At 42.1% G+C, this 23,819-nt stretch overlaps 1 protein-coding gene across 10 annotated transcripts in view; it reads right to left on the bottom strand.

The window, feature by feature from the left end:
• The window catches only part of TANC2 (tetratricopeptide repeat, ankyrin repeat and coiled-coil containing 2), a 593,041-nt gene that overhangs the window by 498,933 nt on the left and 70,289 nt on the right, over window positions 1–23,819 (bottom strand). The window contains exon 1 of one of the 10 annotated variants that reach the window (XM_034755958.1): window positions 9,116–9,137. The exons of the other annotated variants lie outside the window; for them this stretch is intronic. The gene's annotated coding sequence lies outside the window, so the exon portion shown is untranslated. Of the gene's footprint in view, window positions 1–9,115; window positions 9,138–23,819 lie in introns of those variants that run through there. 10 annotated transcript variants of the gene reach the window in all.

Here is a 23,819-nt window from a genome sequence, read left to right as displayed (position 1 = left end):
GTTTCCTTACGCTCCTCAATTTCCCGCCGCAGGTTAGCTGCTATCAGCTTCAGAAGGTCCTGATGGGCCCTGAAGTCATCCTGCAGAAATGAGCTACTGGGACCCAAGACGGCTTCGTCTGGGGAGGAGGAGGAGACAGCTTGCACCAGAGGAGGGGCTCCTTTCTCTTCCTCAATGACGTCCATAGGAGCCACATCCTGAACATCAGTACCGGAGTCGGGGTCTGGTGCCGATTAGAAACAGGCAGTAGCCCGCCACTCCAAAACCACTGAATAATATCAGAGGGAGAGTGACCTTGGTACCAGGGGAAACTCCCAAGGATTCCAGTATGGGCACTGCATAGGCCACTGGCCGGTTAGCCAGGTGCCGGCGGGGGGGGGACCCACACCAAGGTTCAGTGGTGCATAGGCTGGGTGCTGCTGGTGACCGTTAGGCTGCACGAAGGTTCCCTTTCAGACTCAGATGAAGAGTCTTCCCTCAGTGACCACAGTGGAGCAGTACCCACTTTGCCTCCATACAGCGCCAGGGATTCGGGGACCAGCAGTGGACTGGAGATGGTCACGAAGAGGGAATCAGTACTGGCTTACCCTTAGAAGATGCCAGGGCAGCTCAGTGCCGGGAAAGGGATCGACGCTCCCTACTACTTCCTGCTCCCAGTCATTGGAGCTGGCAGCTGTCATATTGGAATTAGGGGAACCGGAAGTGATGGTGAATTGCTAGCCACTGCAAAGGCCTCTGGGGTTGAAGTGACAGACAGACCACTGGTGCTGCGGTTGCTTCTGGGTGTCGGCAGAGGGTCCTGCACTGAATGCTCTGGGTGGAGTCCACGGTGCTACTGTGGGCCCAGTTGTGGAGGAGTGACCATGTGCGGGTCGCACTATGCTGCTTTCCCCATGCTTGTCCTTTTTCTGCACGGGCGGCGCCCTCTGTCAGTGCACTGCTTTTTGTGTTTCTTCCGCAGCATCAGAGATGGTGAACCGTGCTGGGAAGAGCATGGTGCCAAAGGAGCGCTTTGTGCGAAAGCCGAAATGCTCTTGTAGAATCTGAGTGGCTTGGCTGTGAGGCTGGTCTGAGAGCAGCTTCCATTAGAATAGCTTTCAGTCTTATTTCTCTGTCCTTTTTAGTGTGGGTGTAAAGTCCCGACAAATCTGACATTTGTCCCTCATCTGAGTTTCTCCCAAGCACTTCAAGCAGCTGGCTTGCAGGTCACTCATGGGCATAGGTTTGCTGCAGGAGACACAAGGTTTGAAGCCTGCAGACCAAGGCATGCCCACCCCCTGGGGGGAAGACAGTCCGTTGATGACAGGGACTAACTACAATATCTAGACATTAAAACTATACTTTAACTATGGAACAGAGTCCAAAAAGATACTGAGAAGGACCCTTGCCGAAGCAAGGAGTCATTCCAGTAACTGACATGTGCAGTAAGAAGGAAATCAGAGAGTGCATGGCTGGCGGCATACCTTATACCGGTGCAAGAACTGGCCCGACAGATACCACTGAGGGGGAAATCTCTGGCAACAGTGTGATGTGTCGCGCACACACCTAACATGGAATGGACATGAGCAAGCACTCGAAGAACAACATCTAAAACAGGAAAAGAATTTGGATACTCCTCAAATCACAATATAAATATAACTGAACCCAAAGTAGTAAGAACTCTCATATAAAAAGGAATAAATCTGAAAAAAGTAGAATGCTTCCCGAGAACAAATGTTATTTTGCCCATTGGATACAGTACAGGAGAACTTGCCAAGTTCTCTACATTTTGACTAACCAGACTTTAGACTTGAACTATACATATAATGCTCAACAATAGCATTCTAAAAACGTTATCCACCCAATATATAAAGCTTCCAATGATAACATTTATAAATCAAGAGTTTTCAGAAGTAGAAGCCTAACATGAGGCGGTTAAGTTCATATTTAGGCACTTAGGCCAGTTTTCAAAAGTACTAAGCAGCTCCACTGTATTTTGAGTTTAAACATTCACTTTTTAAATGGTGATCATTGTAAACAAGAACTGCATAGTTTCCATGTACCAAATTAATTAAATACAGAGAATTTCAGAAACTTCATCATTATGAAAACAATCTACTTCATTGCTGTGTGCACACAGTGCGCACCCACAGGCACACTTCCTCCCCACTGCATCCACATTCATTTAATTATCTTTAACTGAGTTCAAACCAGTTGTTTTGGGTGATGTATTCACCATAATATGTGCTGTATGTCAAAATATACCAATCTAGTGGTAGAATATGTTAAATATGTTCAGAGAAAAACAATAATTTTCCCTCCAGTCTCATTATGCTTGGAAGACATGCTGTAATTCTCCTACACTTAACGGGATCAGCAAATGGTTAGAAGAGAACTAAAAACAGCAGGTATCATGACACTATAAAAACAAATGATAGCCACATCTGTCACTTTAGGACCAACCCTAATCCCACTGAAGCCACTGAGGGTTTTGTCATTGACTTCAATAGGAGGAGGAGCAGTACCTTGACAAGATCCTCTGTTTCAGGCCAGCTAGTTCACAACAATAGGAAATGCACTACGTCCTATTGGAAAATGTACTGCTCAGTGAATTGGTGTCAAAAGAGAAAAAAAGGGTTGGTTTTCTAAGCATTTTAATCCATTCCAACAGAAAACAAAGCACCTTCTGACATCCAGTCTATAAAGAAGGTAGTTACTGGGATGCACGAAACAGTAGGGTTCACTGAGGCCTTGGCTACACTTGAGAATTCACAGCGCAGCGAGAGTGTAGTTGCGCCGCCAGCACTGCGAGAGCTCTCTCGCAGCGCTGCAAGTACTCCACCTCTCCGAGGGGAATAGCTTGCAGCGCTGCGAGCGAGCGTGCAGCGCTGCAGGCGCTGATTACACTGGCGCTTTACAGCACTGCACTCGCTGCACTCGGGGGGGGGGGGGGAGGACGTTTTCACACCCCTGAGCGCAGCAAGTTGCAGCACTGTACAGCGCCAGTGTAGCCAAGGCCTGAGATGAAACTCTGCCCCACCTTGGAGAAGAATTTCAAATGAATCTGACACCATCTTATCCTTAGGACCTGAAGTTCACTTACTCTTTAAGATAAAGTCACTGCCGCCAGGAAAATGAACTTCCATTTAAGAAGCTCAAGCTCACAGGAGCTGTGCAATCAAAAAGAAGCTTTCAACAGCTTTGTCAGGACCACATTAATATCCACAAAATAGGAGGCTTTTGATATGGGAAAACATCTAGATATTCACCTAAAAATTTCCTTTCTTCTGGAGGGATGTCCACAGAGCCACGCAGTAGGTTTTCACCATGTCAGTTACTAGGAGGCAGAACCAGACATGTTCATCACAGGCAGACAGGAGGGGCTATCCCATTAAGGTCCCATCAAGATGTTATTCACAGCCAAGGGAGATGGAATACTAGCAAATCATTATTAGGCCCAAAGGAACGGAATGTAGAAAGAACAATACAGACCTAAAATTGTCTCTTCTAGGGTATAAACACAATGAGGGACTTAAAGAAAAAAAATATATAACCCAGGGTAGGATGGATCTGTGCCATATCCACTAATATCCATTTGTAAGACTGTGAAAGCATGAGCAGAAGACCAAGTTACAGACATACTATTCTAATGGTGAGGAAAAATACTGATTTCTCACAAGATGACTCTAAGGAGAAGAGAGGTGAATGTATCTATGACCAGACTGAGCTCCCAAGGTTGATGTTTCTCGGTCTTGACAGAGTTTGATAAAGCATCTGCTCTAAAGAATCTACCGATATCTGGATGAGACATCAAACTTCTCCTGATGTGGTCTGAAGGATACTGTAAAGCACAGCTACTTGACCTTTGAGAGTGACTATGGATAAACCCATAAAAAGATTCATTGAAGAGATTCTAGTACCTGGGCTGCTGATGAATAGAATTACAAGTATCAGGGGATAGCTGCATCTGAAGAAGTGAGGTTTTTTTACCCACGAAAGCTTATGCCCAAATAAATCGGTTAGTCTTTAAGGTGCCACCGGACTCCTTGTTGTTTTTATAGAATTACAGAATCATATATCTGGAAGGGACCTCAAGAGGTCTTCTAATCCAATCCCCTGCATTCATGGTGGGACTAAGTATTATCTAGACTATCCCTGGTAGGTGTTTGCCTAACCTGCTCTTAAAAATCTCCAATGATGGAGATTCCACAATCTCTCTAGGCAATTTATTCCAGTGCTTAACTTCCCTGACAGTTAGGAAGCTTTTCCTAGCGTCAAACCTAAACCACCCTTACTGCAATTTAAGCCCATTGCTTCTTGTCCTATCCTCACAGGTTAAGGAGAACAAGTTTTCTCCCTCCTCCTTGTAACAACTTTTCATATACTTGAAAACTGTCATCACATCCCCTCTCAGTCTTGTCTTCACCGGACTAAACAAACCCAATTTTTTCAATCTTCCCTCACAGGTCATGTTTTCTAGACCTTTAATCATTTTGGTTGCTCCTCTCTGGACTTTCTCCAATTTTTCCACATCTTACCTGAAGTGTCGCACCCAGAACTGGACACCATACTTCTGTTGAGGTCTAGTCAGCACAGAGTAGATGGGAAGAATTACTTTGCTTACAACACTCCTGAGTAAAGAAGCCATTCAGTGTTATCGATTACGAAGTTGTTTAACCGGTCTGCTGCTATGTGGTGCTTTCCTTTTATGTATAGAGCACACAGTCATGAGACACTTCTAAAAGATTAGAAGGGCAACTTCTTTCTGAAGGGATGATGAGCTGATGGTCACTTGGTTGCTGATATAGGTAGTGAATGATGCACTGTCTATCATTATAAGGATATTCTCCTTTCCCTGAGATAAGATATAGGACCATAGGACAAAATGAATTGCTCAATTCTAGTTAACTGATGCTGCCTTTCTCCTCATCCCTTCCAGGCTGACATCTATCATCACCACTAATCTTACTGGCTCATAGATTTTGAAACCTTTTGAGAATCAGCCCAGCTCCATTCACCAGCAAGAGGACCTGATAACTTTGGATGGTAATTTTATACAGGTGAAAAGCTGGGGTAAGATGTTCTGTTGAAGAAACAACAAGAAACACTAGTGATCTCATGCAATGTATACCATCAGCCCTAACAACTCAGAAAGAGATTGGATTGATTATCTGTAGGTTCTGAAAACACTGCATAGTGCCTCTTTCAATCTGATTTGCCCCTCTGGAGACAAAAAACACCTTGTGTTGGTAAAAAAAAAAAAAAAAATACCAGACACTATTTAAGTATATGATGGACTGCGTTGGCATCTACTGACTTCTGTCCCTGTTGATAACAAACCCAAAAGATTGAAGAATCTAAATGGTGAGGTGCACATCAGTTGTAGTGTTGTCCCTTGAGATAGCTCATATCAGCAAGGCATCAAAAAAATAGGGTACACGCAAAATCCTCTGAGTGCTTCTAGCGCTTTTTAAAGACTCTTGTGGCTGAAACTAGTCCAAAAGGTAGTAAAAGTTACTAGAAACCCTGAGACCTATAACAGAAATAAAGAAATCAGCAATATGATGGCCAAATTGGTATATGCAGATAACCTTATTTAAGATCTATTAAGAAATTCTGCCTTGGAGACGGCTACCAAAATGGACTTCAAGGTTTCCGTTGTGAACTTTTTTCTGATAAATTTGCTCAGATGTTTGAAATTAAATACACCTCTATCTCCTCCAGATCTTTCCTGGACAAGGAAACAGAAGAGTACATTTTTCTGTTTCTTGGTGGATTTGTGAACTCCAGAGTATCAAGAGTGAACTATATTGAAGACTAGAGCTGTGCAGAGGACAGAAATTATATTTTGCAAAGGATTTTGAGTCAGAACAAAACTGGGGGGAAATAGTTTCTGATTAAGTGAAACATTTTGTTTTTACAATATCTGGTTTAGCCTTCTCTACCTGAAGAGGTTGAGCTGATCTGACAGGCTCCTAAAGGGGCAGTCCCATCCCTCTTCACATGACAGACAGGTCTCCTAAGTGTTGACAGACTGGAAACCTAGTGTGTGGATCTATGAACATCCTAGCAAAGAACAAAAGGAGGTCTAAAAAGTGTCAAGTCCCTCACAAACATAGCAAAAAGGGGCTACAAAGGTACTAGTCTTTGACTATACCATAACAGACCACAATGGCTATCAAACATACTTTTATGCAATTAATCTTCAAATTAGATTTAGATTTAGCCAGGTAAACAAGGCAGTCAATCACATTTAGTCAGGACAAACGAAAGGTTTCTTATGGAACAGGACTTCACCTTACTGCAAATTTGACTTCCTTGGTATTTTAGGTGCTCCTGCTAAGATGCCAGAAGGATACAAGCCAACTTCTCAGAAACACTATGTCTATGCATTGCTATCCTTTCAGGGAAAGGGATCCTGGGCCACAGTAGTGATATACAGATATAGATATAGATATTTTTAAACAGCCTTCCTGTACAGATAATATAGAGCAGGTGCCAATATACAATCTACCAAGAGGCTTGATAACCATAGGCGCTAGAGCTCTTTTAACTCATAAGCCAGTTTATGGAAGAGCACGAGTTTAAGCAGAAATGCAACAAAGAGAAAGCTCCTTTGGCAAACACAGTAAAGAGGGAACTGATTGAAGTGTTCAGAAGGAACTATTTATACTTTCAAGGAGACAGAGCTCAACTACCCATAGGGAGCCTGGCTCACTACAGCGACCCTCAAGATTCAAATTTCTTTAAGAGCTGAGGGATGTCAGCCAGTCTTGTTCTAAATAGCTAACACCCAGGAGTGAGAATCCTGGCAGAAGATATATTTATATAAGTTTTCAAATAAAGTTCAATTAATAACAAACCCTTATATATATATATATATATATTATATAATAATATTATATATATATATATATATATATATAACAAATTACATTACTACAATTTCACTGCCTCTTAAAAAAATTCAACTTCAAAAAGTGCATAAACATTCTATTTAAAGAAACAATGGAAAATAGCAGTTTAAAGAACAAATGAAAATCTCCATTCAATGCATAAGTTTAAAGTTAACAGATTCACACAAAATAGTGTAACTTTCAAGAAAAAAGAATTAAACCTAAGCCTGTACTGCTAAATATATTATTTTTAATTTTTTTTTTAAATAACTTAACATAATAGTATGGTGAAACAGAATCAATTGTTTTTACCTAAGGATATCTTGCAGATTTATTATTCTAGTGAAATAAAGGAAAGAACTGTATAACACCACAATCAAGTGAACTCCTGCATACTACAGAATTCAGTATTATCACATATCTGTTGTGATTATAGACAGTCAGCAGTTTTAAAATAGATCTAAATACCTTTGAGATGGCATTTTCATTTAAATTCAGTCAGTAGGAGGAATCTCAATGTGACCAAGTGCAGCACTAAGAATTTTACAAAACCATCCTTCAATATTTACATTTGTATGCAAAAAAAAGGTATATTCAAAGATCATTTAAATCAGCTTCTGTACCAAATCACTGGAGGATAGCTAATGTGACAGCAATTTTTTAAAAGGGCTCCAGAGGTGATCCCAGCAATTACAGTACCTGGCAAACTGGTTAAAATTATAGTAAAGAACAAAACTGTCAGACACATAGATGAACATAATTTGTTGGAGAATGGTCAACATGGTTTTTGTAAAGGAAAATCATGCTTCACCAATCTACAAGAATTCTTTGATGGGGTCAACAAGCATGTGGACAAGGGGATTCAGTGAATATAGTGTACTTAGATTTTCAGAAATCCTTTGACAAGGTCCCTCACCAAAGGCTATGAAGCAAAGTTAGCTGTCATGGGATAACAGAGAAGTTCCTCTTATGGATTGGTAACTGGTTAAAAGATAGGAAACAAAGGGTAGGAATAAATGGTCAGTTTTCAGAATGGAGAGAGGGAAACAGTGGTGTCCCCCAGGGGTCTGTCCTTGGCCCAGTCCTATTCAACATATTCATAAATGGCCTGGAAAAAGGGGTAATCAGTGAGGTGGCAAAATCTGCAGATGATACAAAACTACTCAAGATAGTTAAGTCCTAGGTAGACTGAGAAGAACTACAAAAGGATCCCTCAAAACTGGGTGACTGGGCAACAAAATGGCAGATGAAATTCAATGTTGATAAATGCAAAGTAATGCACATTGGAAAGCATAATCCCAACTATACATATAAAATGATGGAGTCTAAATTAGCTGTTACCACTCAAGAAAGAGATCTTGGAGTCAACTATCATCTTGGATAGTTCTCTGAAAACATCCACACAATGGGCAACGGCGGTCAAAAAAGCGAACAGAATATTGGGAATCATTAAGAAAGGATAGATAATAAGACTGAAAATATCATATTGCTTCTATATAAATCCATGGTACGCCCACATCTTGAATACTGCGTGCAGATGTGGTCGCCCCATGTCAAAAAAGATATATTGGAATTAGAAAAGATTCAGAAAAAGGCAACAAAAATTATTAGGGGTATGGAACAGCTTCCGTATGAGGAGAGATTAATAAGACTGGGACTTTTCAGTTTGGAAAAGAGATGACTAAAGGGAGATATGATAGAGGTCTATAAAATCATGATGGTGTGGAGAAAGTAAATAAGGACGTGTTCTTTACTCCTTCTCATAACACATGAACAAGGGGTCACCAAATGAAATTAACAGGCAGCAGGTTTAAAACAAACAAAAGGAAGTATTTTTTCACACAACGCACAGTCAACCTGTGGAACACCTTGCCAGAGAATTTTGTGAAGGCCAAGACTATAACAGAGTTCAAAAAAGAACTAGATAAGTTCATGGACGATAGGTCCATCCATGGCTATTAGCCAGGATGGGCAGGGATGATGTCCCTAGCCTCTGTTTGCCAGAAGCTGGGTATGGGCGAAAGGGGATGGATCACTTGATGGATAACCTGTTCTGTTCATTCCCTCTGAGGCACCTGGCATTGGCCATTGTCAGAAGACAGGATACTGGGCTAGATGGACCTTTGGCCTGACCCAATATGGCCGTGCTTATGACAGTCTGACCTTGAAAAGGGGAATACACTGGGTCTGTCTGGTTATTTCTTTATTTTCACATAAATATTGCATAATAATATCTTTACCTGAAAACCCTACAGACACTTGTAGGTTTTCATTTCTGTTTACGAATAGGTGTTCAATAACTTCTTGCTTTCTTTGTCTTTACCCTTAACATGTTACCACCACCTGTGGAGAATAAACTAACCACACACACACGCTTTTGGCAACATTATGCATTTGGGTGTTCTCAGAAAAAACAACTTAATTATTGTTTTAGGGCAACTCCAGCACTTAACCCATCTGTTAAGCTTCTCATATCTATTAACTACAGCAGTAAGAACTGGCTCATTACACCCCATTAAAATGTGCAAACAAACTACTCCAAAGCTTATTATTCAAAAATATCCATAAACAGCTAAATAAAATAATCTTTGCAGTTTATTACTTCATAAGAAGATAGCAAAGAACAAATTAAAGGAGGGCTGTCGATTAATTGCCGTTAACTCGTGTGATTAACTAAAAAAAATTAATCGCGATTTTAATCACACTGTTAAACAATAGAATACCAACTGAAATTTATTAAATATTTGGATGTTTTTCTACATTTTAATATATATTGTATTCTGGGTTGTAACTGAAATCAAAGCGTATATCAAAGCTGGTGACTCCTACCCTGCACCAAGCTCAGCTGCTAGTCACAGCTGGGCTGGGGAGGATAGGACTTCCTCTTCCCCTGCATGGCATCTGGGGACGGGTCAAACCCACCCCCAGATTTCTCCCCCAGCTTCAGGAAGCTCTGCAAACTCCCCCTGCCTCCACTTCCTGCACCCGCCGCTTCTCAGCTGCAGGGGGAGGGATCCCTATACACAGAGCTACTCCCCCATCCGCCCAACCCTCATGCATCCAGACCCCCTCATACCCAGACCCCCACGCTGAGCCTCACCCCCCCACTCAGAACCCCCCACTGATAAGCCCCACTTCCCCTGCACCTGGACCACCCTTATGAGCCACCCACACCTGGATTCCCAACCCACTGAGCCCCACTCCCCCAGCATCTGGACCCCCACTGAGCTCCCCATACCCAGAGTCCCTGCTGAGCTCTATACCCCCCACACCCAGACCCCACCTGCTGAACCCCAATCACCGTCACCTGGACCCCCCTGCAGAGTCCCATTACCGTTGCACCCAGAACCCCCCAAGCCCCTGTGCATTCAGATCCCCCCCCTGAGCCACCCGCACCCAGACTGCCCCACACAGAACCCTCTCAATCCACACCAAGCCCCTCTACACTTGGATCCTGTCTTGCTGAGCTGCCTGCCCAAACGGAGCAGCAGGACCTTGGAGTGTTTCTGGGGTGGGGCAGGTCCTTGCGCTGTGTCAGGATTGGGTGCAGCCTCACTCAACCCCCACCCTCCCACCCCCCCAAAAAAACAATGTAAAACTTCAGAGCCTACAAGTCCACTCAGTCCTACTTCTTGTTCAGCCAATCGCTCAGACAAACAAGTTTGTTTACATTTACAGGAGATAATGCTGCCTGCTTCTTATTTACAATGTCACCAGAAAGTAAGAACAGGCATTTGCATGGCACTTTTGTAGCCGGCATTGCAAGATATTTATGTGCCAGATATGCTAAACATTCATATCCCCCTTCATGATTCCGCCACCATTCCAGAGGACATGCATCCATGCTAACGATGCTCGTTAAAAAAATAATGCGTCAATTAAATTTGTGACTGAAGTCTTTGGGGGAGAATTGTATGTCCCAGCTCTGTTTTACCCGCATTCTGCCATATATTTCATGTTATAGCAGTCTCAGATGATGACCCAGCACATGTTGCTCATTTTAACACTTTCACTGCAGATTTGACAAAACGCAAAGAAGGTACCAATGAGAGATTTCTAAAGATAGTTACAGCACTTGACCCAAGGTTTAAGAATCTGAAGTGCCTTCCGAAATTTGAGAGGGATGAAGTGTAAAGCATGCTTTCAAAAGTCTTAAAAGAGCAACACTTCGATGCGGAAACTACAGAACCTGAACCACCAAAAAAGAAAATCAACCTTCTGTTAGTGGCATCTGACTCAAATATTGAAAATGACCATGCATCAGTCCGCACTGCTTTGGATTGTTATCGAGCAGAACCCATCATCAGCATGGATGCATGTCCCCTGGAACAGTGATTGAAGCATGAAGGGACATATGAATCTTTAGCACATCTGGCACAGAAATATCTTGCGATGCCGGCTACAACAGTGCCGGGAGAACGCCTGTTCTCACTTTCAGGTGACATTGTAAACAAGAAGCAGGCAACATTATCTCCTGAAAATGTAAACAAACTTATTTGTCTGAGCAATTGGCTGAATAAGTAGGACTGAGTGTACTTGCAGGCTCTAAAGTTTTCCATTATTTTATTTTTGAATGCAGTTTTTTTGTACATAATTCTATATTCATAAGTTCAACTTTCATGATAAAAAGATTGCACTACACTACTTGTGTTAAGTGAATTGAAAAATACTATTTTTTTGTTTTTTTTACAGTGCAAGTACTTGTAATCAAAAATAAATATAAAGTGAGCACTGTACACTTTGTATTCTGTGTTGTAATTGAAATCAATATATTTGAAAATGTAGAAAACTTCAAAAAATATTTAAATAAATGGTATTCTATTATTGTTTAGCAGTGCGATTAATCACGATTTTTTTTTAATCGCTTGACAACCCTAAATTAAAGATAATAAATGAGAACCACCACCACCATGTGCAACATTTTTTTATTTAGGGTCAAATCGCCTCCTTATTCTTCACCCCCTTTGAGAAACCTGTTGGATGTATTAACTTTTCTGCAGGTAACCAATGGGGACTCCCCATCTGTAGATCCAAAAGTCCAGGAGAAAACAGGAATGGTGCTCTGTTGGTAGCTAACCCCCTAATACAAGAAAAGTGGAAGGTCTATACATTTCTATGGGGGAGGTCTTAGTCCAAAATAATATAAAAAGTTTATATAGTATCTTTCGTCCCAAAAGTTCCCAAAATGCTTTAGAAAATACATGTATATGAATCACTTTACAGACCGCTAAGAATCTTGAGAGATAGTATTTTTGGTGGAACCTAGCAGACGTGTAGTGCACAGCAACAATACATGTTAATTTAACACAGGAAATGAACAATCTTGTAACTGTATCCAAATGAAACTACAGTTGGAATTTAGGTAAATGAATATAAATGGCCATCTTGGAATCGAGCCAGGACACTGAGTTAACACTCCCATCTTCTGCACAAAGTGCCACAAGATCTTTAATAAGCAGATGAGTTCAGGAATTCACATATCCATCTCAACAAAAAATATTTCCATTTGTCTAGGTAACATTTTCTGCTGGAGTTTTTCTGCTATTAGTAAGAGTGATTTGTGTGACTTCAGAGCAGGAACAGTCTAGGCTTGGTGCCTTTCAAAAAGCAATCTGTAAGATGAAGCGCATTCATGCTGGGATGTCTGACTCTACCATTCTCCTTGGTCAAGAGACCTGGGACCAAATGCTGATAGATATACAGGGTGATATATGTAGGAGATTCGGATACCAGAACTGGCTGGACCATTTGGGGGCAATGTTGAATCTTCCATAGAACTCGAGGTAGTAGTGGGATGACAGGGAAGGGATAGCTGAAATTATCTGTCCAAGACAGTGGAAGAGCATCACCTCTGGAATGCTTACTTTGAGCTCCCCTGGAGTAGTGCATACTGTAATTCCTGTCTGCCATTCCAAGTGGGGGTTCCCCACTCACCAAATCATGTTACTCCCACTGGTGATCAATACTGAGTACCTGCTGAGGTGGTCAGCAGGGATACTTATGGGATTTCCTCTTCGAGCCAAGTGTAGATAGATCCAGGGTGCAGGTTTCCCAGGAGTCCAGAGCGCAGCAACTCATCTGTCTTTTCATTGAAAAGTTTGGTCTTGTCGAAGGACAAGTCCTCCACAGTGTTCTGGACCTCCCTAAGAAACCCCAAACAGTGTAGCCATGATTCCTGGTGCATTACTATGGCAGTTGCCATCGACCTCAATGTAGTGATGGCTGCATCAACTGCAGATTGCAGTGAAGTTCTGGCCACCAGCTTGCCTTCATCAATAAGTCCATGAAATTGAGCCCTGCTTTGCTGAGGTAATTTGTCCCTGAATTACAGGAAATTTGAATAATGTAGAAAAGGCTTCCGTATTAGAGGGGTTGGCTCTTGCGTGTTGCTGCCTAGACCTTGCTGTGGCAGCCTGAACAACTAAGGCATTTGGTGGGGAGTGGGTAAATAGAAACTCTTCTCCCTTAGCCAGGATGAAGCAATGCTTCTCAGCCCCTTAGGGTAGGGACACACGTTGCCATTGTATGTCATATGGCTGCTGCCAGTTCCAGTATGGCTTCATTCATTGGAAGTACTATATGGCTGGATCCCGTGGGTTGCAGGCTGTCTATGGGGTTTGAGTTGCATGTCCTGAAACACCGCTAAAGAGATTTGGAACTCCTGTGTAGCAGCTCCTGGAATTGCTTGTCGTTATCTGGAGGGGACGGTGAAGCTGGAGCAAAGCTAGTATTGACAAAGATAAGCCGTTCATAGTCTTACTCTTCTGTAGGGTCAGAAGGAAGGTCTGGTTGCTCTCTTGGAGGGGTGGGGTGGTATGACTCCCTATTAGATCACTCACAGACCATGGGCATTGTGCATATGGGTTCCATGAGCCCCAGTAGGAAGGGTGAAAGGCAGATTGCAGAGGTCCCCAAGGCATAGGGTATCATCAGTCCTGGGCGGGGGCATGCCTGGTTCCAGAAAGCTCCTGATCTCCTGTCTGGAATCATCTCCCTTAGAGGAAGCAATAACAGTTCCTCTGGTAGATCTGATGCCCTCAATGATGAGAAAGTTAGATCCAGCTCAGTTGACAATGTCATCAGTTCCATCAAAGAAAATTAAAAGTTAATATACAGGATGGGGGAGGGGAAATACACTGTGAGGTCAGTCTAATGAGATAATCAATTAACAGCAGGATACCAAGGGAGGAAATGTAACTTTTGAAGTGGTGAGAGAGTGGCCCATTACAGACAGTTGACAAGAAGGTGTGAGTAACAGTAGGGAGAAATTAGTATTGGGGAAATTAAGTTTAGGTTTTGTAATGACCCAACCACTCCCAGGGCCGGCTCTAGCTTTTTTGCCGCCCCAGGCAAAAAAGCCTCCCGCCGCCCCTGGCCCCCCGGCGGGGAGCACGGCAGGGGAGGGCGCCGAGCCCGGCCGGGGCCCCGCTCTCCCCGACCGGCAAGAGTGCTGGGGGAGGGCAGCCCCGCTCTCCCCGACCGGCTGGAGTGCCGGGAGGAAGGCGGAGAGCCCAGCCGCAGCCCCGCTCTCCCCGGCCGGCCGGAGCGCCGGGGGAGGGCGGCGAGCCCAGCTGCGGCCCCGCTCTCCCCGGGTCAGCGCCGCCCCCCTCCAGGTGCCGCCCCAAGCACATGCTTGGAGGGCTGGTGCCTGGAGCCGGCCCTGACCACTCCCAGTCTTTATTCAGGCCTAATCTGATGGTATCCAGTTTGCAAATTAATTCCAGTTCTGCAGCTTCAAGTTGGAGCCTGTTTTTGAACTAAGCTGTTTGTTGAAGAATTGCCACTTTTAGGTCTGTTATTGAGTGACCTGTTATTGAGTGACCAGAGAGACTGAAGTGTTCTCCTACTGTTTTTTTAATGTTATGATTCCTGATGTCAGATTTGTGTCCATTTATTCTTTTGCATAGAGACCATCCGGTTTGGCCAATGTACATGGCAGAGGGGCATTGCTGGCACATGATGGCATATATCACATTGGTAGATGTGCAGGTGAACGAGCACTGGATGGTGTGGGTGATGTGGTTAGGTCCTATGATGGTGTCCCTTGAATAGATATGTGGACAGAGTTGGCACCGGGATTTGTAGCAGGGTTTGGTTCCTGGGTTGATGTTTTTGTTGTGTGGTGTGTAGTTGCTGGTGAGTATTTGCTTCAGGTTGGGGGGCTGTCTGTAGGCAAGGACTGGCCTGTCTCCCAAGGTCTGTGAGAATGAGGGATCGTCCTTCAGGATAGGTTGTAGATCCTTGATGATGAGCTGGAGAGGTTTTATTTGGGGGTTGTAGGTGATGGCTAGTGGCGTTCTGTTACTTTCTTTGTTGGGCCTGTCTTGTAGTAGGTGACTTCTCGTTACCCTTCTAGCCTGTCAATCTGTTTCTTCACTTCACCAGGTGGGTACTGCAGTTTTAAGAACACTTGATAGAGATTCTGTAGGTGTTTGTCTCTGTCGAGGGATCGGAGCATTTGAAGTGAAGAAACAGACTGACAGAACCAGAAGGGTATCGAGAAGTCATCATCAAGAATCTACAACCTATCCTGAAGAGCGATCCCTCACTCTCACAGATGAAGTGGGTTCTAGCCCACAAAAGCTTATGCCCAAATAAATTTGTTAGTCACTAAGGTGCCACAAGGACTCCCCATTGTTTTTACTGGGGGAGTTGGTACCAGTGCACAGGGCAGTACCAGTGGAGCATTGGTCCTATGTGCTATGTTGGTCCTATGGTCCTATCATGGCACTCACACTTAAGACATCATAAATCTTTAGGGGCTTAGCATGAAGACTTGCCCAACTTGGTTGAAGTCAAAGAAGGATCCGTCCTCTTTGGAATGGATTTAGAAGGGGATCTGCTCTTGTGCTTAGAGCATTCCCTGCTGTCCTGACAACACCCTGACAGATGATACATAGGCATAAGCTCCCTCACTCCTGAGTCAGGCCTCATGCTAGGAGGTGCGCTCCTTGATGACTCTGACCGATGTACAAGAGAGGTCCCCCAGCCTGGTTTTGACTAGAGTCTCATAGCCTTTTCCATTAGGTGGGTTTTGAGTCAGAATTCCCACACCTGACAGGTCTGGCTAGGGAAGGAGTACTAGATACTGCACCTGGCAGAGATACGTGCTTACCTAAGGAAATATACGCAGTGCTGGTGGTTGTCTCTGACAGAGAAGGAGTGGGGACAGAAGACACAGTTTTTAAAGCCCAGTATTCTGGGCACAATCTAATTCCTGTACTGGAAGCCAAAGGGGTCTCCCTGGTCTAATTAACATCTAACTATTCTAATGAAAGTATAAACACTACCTGCTCTAAGAATAAAAACTGACAAACTGACATATTTACAGGTTTGAAGACAAGGAAACTGAATAGAAAGGAGAAGCTGCAGATCCTGGAGGTTCCAACTCAGGCTATGTGCCGGTAAGAAGTAACTGAAGAGGTAGTCACTCCACCCTGCCCCTTATCCCCTCCCTGCAGAGCACAAGGAGAGCAGGAGTACAGGAGCAGACCAAACAGACACACACACATATTCTCCAGTCTCAATGGAGCACATGTGTACCCACAGAGGAATACACAGCATTCAAAGAAGAAAAGAATCTTCTTACCAAGGCAGTTAATGTAGTTAAAAAAAGAGTTTAAAAAACTATTAAAAAAATATATTTTGCTGAGCAGCACAAAAACCTGTCTGTATAACAGTGATGATATACTCAGAGCTTCTAATTTATAATTGATAAAAACTTTAATATTCCTTTTGGAGTCTATAGTGTGTCATGCTGAACCATACCAGATCCAACTTTTTTAATCTTTGATCAAACAATGTAGGCAATAGTAAATGTTTATTGTGACAAAGCAAAAACAAACTATAACTACCTCAGAAACATGAAACATCAATTGAAATTTAATTTAAAACATTTTTTAAATAGTTTCATAGGTACTACAACTGCCCCTCAGGGATTTTACAACTATGCTGTCCCCTCCCCATCCTGTTACTATGTAAAAGATAGTCAAATTCAGTGAGTGCCTATGTGTAGGAGAAACAGCAAAAGTGATTATAGAAACTACTGTCAAACATAAAATAAACTGAAAATATTGGAAAAAAAATATTTTTCTCTATCTTGGGAAAAAAAATTCAGACAGAAGCTGGATATTTGTAAGTGGTCAATGTGACTAATATAAAAAACAGGAGAAAATCAGAGCATGAAAATAAAGTTAGGATTCTATAGTTTCAGGTGTTCTCGATGATTCTGGGGCTTAACTCAACATACCACAGAGTCTAAGCTTTACATTTTAAAAAATAAGTTTCTTCTTTTTCCTTGTATGTAAATATATAGAAATCACAACGTAAACAGATATTCTTTTACTTACTTAACCTAGTCGTGCAGAGACAGTCTTCCAGCCAACAAATGGCCAAATCCTGAAGTCATTGCAAAACTCTCATCAATTCCAATGGGAATCTTGTCTGAATAATGGCTGCAGGACTGGTTATAATAGCAGTGAAGTTGTGAATTCACAGCAACACCATCACATTCCCCTCAATGAGCTGTGAACTGGAAGGGCTAACTGGGACTACTAAACACAGAATTTACACCCACTCATCCCCATTCTAAAAAAAAAATTAATGCAAAGTTAAGTAACAAGTTAAATAACAAGGTCAGGAAATACAAAACTTAAGTTTCCAACAGAAATGTTAACTCGGCTGCACTGCACGTATGTAGCATCTTCAATTCCTCTTTTATTGGCTACCCATATAGTTTGAAATATTGTTTGTTGTTTTAGACATACACATACACACACACACACACACACCCCTACCTTAAAATAATAAGGACGGGCAATGCAGTCAGATTAAATTGCAGTTGGCATCTAAATGCAGTTGCATTTCTTTGATTTTGCAATTTTGTCTGTAAAACCTTTATGTTGCCATTATGAAATTAGGCTCTGGGAAAAAGATTAGAAGAAAATCCTAGGAACTGACTAGTTTGAGAGAGCAAACTTAAACTGAGCTTTAGGTCATTGTTATTTCCAAATGCCATTAAAAGAACAACCACAGGAATAAGGGTGATGGATGACACTACCGCAGAAAGTATGTGGTCCACGCTTGAGTGAGGCAAGTACTCTGCCTGCTCAGAAGGAAAGCACTATATGAAAATTATAACAGTAATATAATGTAATATTCTACAATCATTTTATGCCCACTCCTCTCTATCTACTTTTTAAAAATGTAAGTTGGGGGAAAGAAAACCAAAGTGACATTATTTTGGATTTCTGCAGGAATGCATATGAAACTTTCAGACCACATACTGAGTCATGAAACTAATGATGATGATTACAGCAAACATGTTACAGAATAAGCAAATGAAATACCATGAAATCTGAGATTCTCAATTTGTGGTGCAGTGGAGATTACCAACCTCAGCACCACCTGTTCTACAGTACTGGTGGTGGAAAAAACTGAGAGAACCTAAGAACTGTCTCAGATTGAACATCTGGACAAAGGTGGGCAAAGCCAAATGAAAAGCTGGCAAAAAGAAAGGAGAAGAGCACAGAGTGGGGGGAGACACCCATTCACCCCTTAGTGAAGAAATGCTTCCAAACCAGGTACTGAGCTGAGGGGAAGAGACAGACTGCTTCTAAACCACCCTCCCAGTTTCTTTTCATTCTTTCTTCACTATCCCTCTGGAGTGTCTCTTCTCTGCTCCCTCAAGAACACAGAGGCTGCACAGAGATGCCAATGGCTCTTACCAAATGTCCCATGCTGGGAGATGTTTATGCATTCAGGGTGGGAAGTTATCAGGAGGAAAGAGGAGAGAGCAAACCAAGGGGAGAAACTGGCAGGGAAAGGAGAAAGAACACAGGGAAGAACAGAAGGAAGAAGGAACTGTGAGGGACAAAGAGAAAAAAGGAACAAAGTTAGAGAGAGAAAACAAAAGCAAGTGATATGCAGGAATAGGATGAGGGGAAGAGGGCTAGGGACAAACCTGCAACAGAAGGACTCCGTACTAAAACAGAAGTATTTATACCAGTTGTAGCACGTTATTTTTTCAAGTCCTATTTCTATTGCATTATACCTAACAGACTCCTTTCTAGTGTCTCCAGATGACCTAGTTAAAACTCTGCAATTCAGTACTCAAGGCTACAGAGAAAAGGAACATGACGACTGCTTTCACTATATTTTATTAACATGACTGCACTAACAAAATGTCTGTAACCTAATGTGTGGTAAGCATAGAAACAAGTGACATGAGACCCAAGAGGGCAGCAACACAGATGCTGAAAAAACACAGTGATAAAAAAGAGGAATAATTTTTTTAAAGCAACCACGCAGAAGTAGCATAAACAATTCTCTTGAATTTATTTGATTACAGAGGACAGTTATCTGTATTTGCATGGAACCGCAGCAACATCCAATGGACAAGCTGGTTTAAAGATGTGTATCCCTATAGATACCCAAACCCGCAGATGTGTTCTGTATTCACACTGGGTTTCAAGCAACTCTTGTCCCCAGCATATGAATAATTTTAAGATTTTAATGTGCCAAAGAATAGGTTCTTTGAGTAAACTGGAGGAGAAAAAAGGAAGAGGTAGAAATGAACGAACACTATCCAGACTTCAAAGGAATTATCAACTCTCCACTTCACCAGACTGTGGTTTTCATTAGCACAGCTAATGACAACACAGATCATCTTTTAGGGATTGAAATCATAGTATTACCGAAGAAAGGGATTTAAGTGACATTTTGTGTCACTTCCCTTCATTTTTGATCTGCTAGCCTGGCTACCAACCACCATTGCAAGAAAAATATATGCTGAAGTAGTAGAGAAAATTTATTTTACAGCAACCTCCCTGTAACAGGGTGGCAGCTGTAAGGCCTGGGACAAGTCAACCCTGATTAGTAAAGACGCACACCTGGGTTGCAGAGTAGCAGCCGTGTTAGTCTGTATCCGCAAAAAGAACAGGGGTACTTGTGGCACCTTAGAGACTAACGAATTTATTAGAGCATAAGCTTTCGTGGACTACAGCCCACTTTTTCGGTTGCGTATCCGAAGAAGTGGGCTGTAGTCCACGAAAGCTTATGCTCTAATAAATTCGTTAGTCTCTAAGGTGCCACAAGTACCCCTGTTCTTTTTACACCTGGGTTGAATGATGTGCTTCCCTATAAAGGGCAGCAGGAAGCTCAGGAAACTGCAGTGAGTGAAAAAGCCTCCCGTAGAACAGACTCAGAGCAGAGGAGTTTGGAAGCCAGAGCCAGAAAGCTGAGTTCTCCAGCCAGTAAAGCCTAGGAGTGGTAGTTGAATCAGAAGAGAGACAATAGACCCCTCGGAAAGGAGGGCCTGAGCTGGGCCCAGTTTAATACAAGTTTAAAGATTTTGTGTTTGTTTCAGACAACCAGAGAGAGAAACCACTGAGTTGTGTCTGTGACAGAGTTTGTTGCCAGCCTGAGAGGAACTGGCAAAGGGCAAATCAAAGAGACCAGGGAGAACAGCAGCCCAAACACCAGCAGTCTACACTTAGGGCATGTCTACACTTACACTGCTGCAGTGATCATTATTTGCACTGTGTAACTAACAGTGCATGTCAAATTAATTCACTTTTCTTACACATCCTTACTTTTCCACTCCTCCTTGACCACCCTCTCCACGTTTACATTGTAACAGCATTTCTTTACATGCAAGGCAGATGCACATTATCATAGTGGCAGTGACCTAATGAATGGGCTTAAATACAGGGAGATGTTCCTGCTGAGAGAGTTCTTGTTTGGAATAAACCTTTAACAGAAACATTCCTACTCCAGCACAGACTTTTGCCTTGTGGAAAAAGTAGAGACCTTTCTGTTAAAGGTTTATTCCAAACAAGAACTCTATAAGCAGGAACATCTCCCTGTATTTAAGCCCATTCATTAGGTCACCCCTAGTGAAGTGTCTACATGATGCTCAGAAATACGTTAAACATATGGCCTTCAACGAACAAACAAACTGCAAGGAGTTATGAACTAAGTCACTCTATGTGCACAATCAAAACTAATGTATGACTTCATAAACTGACTTCATAGAACACTGAAAAGAGAAGAGGCATAGGCAAAACAGTACTGAGTACACTGGAGTGAGGGACAATTTTACATTAAACTCTCCCTTAACTCCCCTCCTACAAGTCTTCATTTAAGGCATTTTCTGTGTCCAGCAAATATAATATAGGACCAGAATGGTATAAAAAATTTGTTCAATTTAAAATTCATTTTATATATGAAAGTACTCAAATGATTACATTTATTGGTAGCAAGTTTAGTACTGGGCCCATGTTTTCTCATTTTAAAAATTAATAGATAGCAATCATAGAACCACAGGACTGGAAGGGAAATTGAGAGGTAATCTAGTCCAGCCCTTGCACTCATGGCAGGACTCAGCCTATGTCTACACTATGCAGCTTTTAGCTAAAAGGCACGCAGTGTAGCCGCTGTTTGTCGGCTCTCATGCTGAAAAAGTGCTGTTCACACCAGTGCTCGTTTTGTCTTTCGGGGGAGGAGTGTATTTTTTTTTTTTTAACACCTCTGAAAGACAAAAGTTTTGTCGTTCAGTTGCCAGTGCAGACATAGCCTAAGTATTATCTAGACCATCCCTGACAGGTGTTTGTCTAACCTGCTCTTAAAAATCTCCAATGATGGAGATTCCGCAACCTTCCTAGGTAATTTATTCCAGTGCTTAACTACCGTCACACAAAGTTTTTCCTAATGTCCAACCTACATCACTCTTGGTGCAATTTAAGCCCACTCCTTCTTGTCCTATCCTCAGAGGTTAACGAGAACAATTTTTCTCCCTCCTCCTTGTAATAACCTTTTATGTACTCGAAAACATTTATCATGTCCCCTCTCAGTCTTCTCTTCTCCAGACTAAACATACCCAATTTTTTCAATCTTTCCTCATAGGTCATATTTTCTAGACCATTCATCATTTTTGTTGCTCTTCTCTGGACTTTCTTCAATTTGTCCACATCTTTCTGGAAATGTGACGCCCAGAATTGCACATAATACTCCAGTTACGGAGTAGAGAAGAAGAATTACTTCTCATGTCTTGCTTACAACATTCCTGCTAATATACCCCAGAAAGATGTTTGCTTTTTTTGCAACCGTGTTACACTGTTGACTCATACTTAGCTTGTGATCCACTATGACCCCCAGATCCCTTTTTACAGTACAGTAGAACCTCAGAGTTACAAACACCAGAGTTGTGAAGTGACCGGTCAACCACACACCTCATTTGGAACCGGAAATAGACTATCAGGCAGCAGGGATGACCAAAAAAAAAAAAAAAAAGCAAATACTATACAGCACAGTACTGCATTAAACGTAAACTACTAAAAAAAATATGAAGAGAAAGTTTTTAAAAAAGATGTGACAGAGCAAGGAAACTGAGGTTCTTACCCACGAAAGCTTATGCTCCCAATACTTCTGTTAGTATTAAAGGTGCCACAGGAACCTCTGTTGCTTTTTACAGATTCAGACTAACACGGCTACCCCTGATACTTGTTTCTGTGCTTGTTTCATTTAAATTAAGATGGCTACAAGCAGCATTTTTTTTCTGCATAGTAAAGTTTCAAAGCTGTATTAAGTCAATGTTCAGTTGTAAACTTCTGAAAGAACAACCGTAACATTTTGTTTGGGACTATGAACATTTCAGAGTTATGAACAACCTCCATTCCCGAGGTGTTCGTAACTCTGAGGTACTACTGTCTCCTTCCTAGCAGTCATTTCCCATTTTGTATGTGTGCAACTGATTGTTCCTTCCTAAGTGGAGTACTTTGCATTTGTCCTTATTGAATTTCATCCTATTTACTTGAGACCATTTCCTCAGTTTGTCCAGATCATTTTGAATTTTAATCATATCCTTCAAAACACTGGCAACCCCTCTCAGCTTAGTATTGTCCACAAACTTTATAAGTGTACTCTCTATGCCATTATCTAAATCATTGATGAAGATACTGAACAGAACCGGACCCAGAACTGAGCCCTTACAGGACCCCACTTAATATGCCCTTCCAGCTTGATATTTAATATTTAATTGTTTCATACTACTTACTGCCGCACACAAATCTTTGAGATTTAATTATTAAGCATTGCTTAGGCAGCATTCGCTACCTTTTAGTTAAAGCTGGACACATAAAAGGTTAGATCCACATATAGCAAGGCATCATAATGCTTTACAAGTAATTAGGAAACACAACACAACAACAGTTTCAAAAGACTGGCAAAATTCATCAATGCAATATCATTGAACGAAGCAAAGAACAGTGTCACTTTTTTGGAAACAGTGCCCTAAATGCAGCTGGAAGGGATTCCATTAACGGTCAGAGCACTGGCTGCACTGAGAAGGCAAGGACTTTCTCAAAAACACTACAAGCCACAGAAAAAACTGGTACAATATTACACATTTTTAAAGGCCCAGATAACATAACTTTGGTGCATCAACGGAAATAAACTTAAGTGACAAATTATATTTTAGTAGGGAACAGCCAATAGAAGAGGAATAAAGTATATAAGGTGTCAGCACGCTGATTGCTGTGGAATACCAGCTTCTAGACAGTCTAGCAGTGTGATGGATGCACAACAAGTGTAGCAGAAGCTCCAAGCACTAGACTATTCTGGCTCTAGTCCTTCCTGGGTTACCATAAACACTCAATGTAATAAGTAACAAAGGATTGCTTTACTAGGGCTGCCCAAAATACACACTGCAGTTACCCTAAGCACTATTGTTCTAAGTTAGAAACAAAAGAGGAACCAAAAGTTCCTAACTCAGCTCTTAAGGACAGTCTAGTACATAGAGGATTTGGGGCCAAATCCTCAACTGGTGTCCATTAGCCTAGCATCAATGGAGCTATGCTGATTTACACCATTTGAGGGTCTGTCCCATTAAGCTGTATCCTGATACTCTGACTTGTAACCTACTTTCCATGATCAGGTACAGACCTG

Source organism: Trachemys scripta, chromosome 23 (assembly GCF_013100865.1).
Source record: "Trachemys scripta elegans isolate TJP31775 chromosome 23, CAS_Tse_1.0, whole genome shotgun sequence".
Taxonomy (NCBI): Eukaryota; Metazoa; Chordata; order Testudines; family Emydidae; genus Trachemys; species Trachemys scripta.
This window is presented reverse-complemented; position numbering and strand designations above follow the sequence as displayed.